Genomic DNA, 2,562 nt, shown 5'->3' with positions numbered 1-2,562 from the left:
AAAAAAAAAAAAGCTATATCAAGGAATTGATGAACCTTTTGGTTTTGTTACTTATGTAAATTAATTGTTAGACAATTTTGATTGAAAGTTTTAACTCACAAGTATTCTTTTTCTCAATATTTGTTTTTCTTCTTTTTAAAAAAATTAGGAAGCTGGAAAACCTTTTAATTACTATTTGCATAGTTTACTAGGTGCGCATACAAGTAGAATATACCAACTAAAAAATATCCATAACCTTCAGTCGTTGCACAACTAACAGCTTATGCTATATTTGGTTGAAAGGAAAGAAATAGAGAGAAAAAAAATAAAAAATAAAAAATAAAGAAAGAAATTGAGTAAATTTTTAATTTTTTTAGATGTGTTTGAATGGAAGAAAAATAAGAAAGAAACATAAAAAAAAGTGTTAGGGGACCAACATATTTTGTGATTTATAATCATTAATTAATTATTATTGATATTTTTAATAATATAAAATTTTATCAAATAGTGTAGAATTATTCACTTTTTTTATTAGTTAAATATTGACCAAATTTTAATAAAAATGCTGACCAAGACTTTCTCTAAAAATTAATGTGTGGCTAATAATATGAGTGATAGCTGCACATTCAAATAATATGGCTGACAATTTATCAAATTTAACTTTTAAGTTCAATTAATTAATAATACATGGTAAATTTTTTTATCTTCTCTTTCTCTATTTGTCTATATAACTTTAAACAAACTCTTAATGGTTGGTATCATGTTACAAGAGACTTCATTGTTAGTTATGACTTTCACCTATATGATGTTTCAATATTTATTTACAATGGAGATAATCTGATAGCATATTTTTTTTCTCATTTATATTAATGACTTTTATCGACGGGTAAAGGGCAATGATACAAAATTCGTAAGAGGAGTGCTAGATAAACAATGACTATTTTGAACAACATGAATAATCATCAATTAAATAAAAATATATTACATCCTAATTTAATATTATTAATTAAATTTAAAATTAATTTACTCTTTTAACTCTATTAATTTACATTATTCACATATTATTCAAAAATATTGTTGATTACCTATACTTTTTCAATTGGTAATGACCTTTAAAAAATTCTTTACACTCAAGTATTCTTACTCAAAGACCTTAGAATTTTCAATCACTTCCTTAGTATGAAGATTCTTTCCACTTCTAATAGTCTCTTCTGCATCATGACATCTACGAGCAAGTCTTACCCACATCCTGTGATTTAACACTAGATTATTATATATTAGGATTAATTAGTATTAATTAAAATTATTTAACATATCTAAATATTTATTATATGGTATTATATTTTTATTATAGATAAAAACATAACTAACAAAAGATATATTTTTTTTACTCTAATTTTCTATTTCAATATACTTTATTCCTATACCTAGTGTAGTGATAATAAAGTAAAAACAGATAACTTGTATATAACTTTAAATGAGATGACTAAAAATTTATAAAATTAAATGTTAAATTCAATTCCTAAGGAAACATATATTTTTTTCTTGTGTAATTTTTTTTTTCGATTTTATTAAGTAGATAATGATTTTTGTAAACAATGTGAACAATAAGCTCTAAAATTGATCTAATAAAATAAAAAAACACTCCATTCCCGACTTACTTCCTAAACCCTAACATTAGAATAACCATTCACATAACTAGTGAATTGAACATCCAACCATTGTTAACTGTACATGAGTAAATCGAATCAAAAGAAATAACTATCCAACTAAAAATAATCAACATAATCATCTGCATACCTATTAAATTAAACATCAAATATATCCATTATTTATATTATTTAATATTCTCATTATCTCCTTATACTTTTTCTTTTTTTCTATACCTAGTGTAGGGATGATAAAGCAGAAACAAATAGCTTGTGATTTTGAGTAACATAAGGGTGATTGCTTTAAGCCACCATTGTATGCCACATGCGGAGCACTAACAAATTAAATTGATGCTTTGTGGAGCCGCCCTCTTTCAATTTAATTATGATTATACTTCCACGAGTTAATGTAGCAAATTTAATTTAATTTGGAATTTCAACTTTTGATCAGCATCAATCTTTTTTTCTTCAAATAAATAAAGTTCTCATGGGATTAGATTATTTAATAATACTTAACATCAATCTGTTTTGCTTCTTATTTTGATTGATGAAAAGAAATCATCATACAGAGAGCAAGAAATATCCAAATGTATAGAAATCGCTTATTTAAAATCTATTATCTTATGTAAAACGTCAACAAGTGGTGTTGCTCTTCTAATTATTGTCAAAGTTTAAACAGTAATCTTAGTAATTATTACAGGTGAAGACTCATGTACTCTCTTAGTATCTACATAAAAGTGATAGTTAAGACTTAAGAATTGTCAGATAATAATTTAGTAAAATTGAACAAATTATTTAACGATTTTTAAATGGAAGTCATTTAGATAAAAACGTTTAAAATATATTTTTTTAAAGATATTTTTTAATAATTAAAAATTAATACATATAATTGATTAAACCGTATTATTTTTATTAAAATTAAATTCAACAAATT

The sequence above is a fragment of the Arachis ipaensis genome, chromosome B01, assembly GCF_000816755.2.
Source record: "Arachis ipaensis cultivar K30076 chromosome B01, Araip1.1, whole genome shotgun sequence".
In the NCBI taxonomy this organism is placed as follows: domain Eukaryota; kingdom Viridiplantae; phylum Streptophyta; class Magnoliopsida; order Fabales; family Fabaceae; genus Arachis; species Arachis ipaensis.
The sequence above is the reverse complement of the archived record's forward strand: the minus strand, read 5'-3'. Positions refer to the sequence as shown.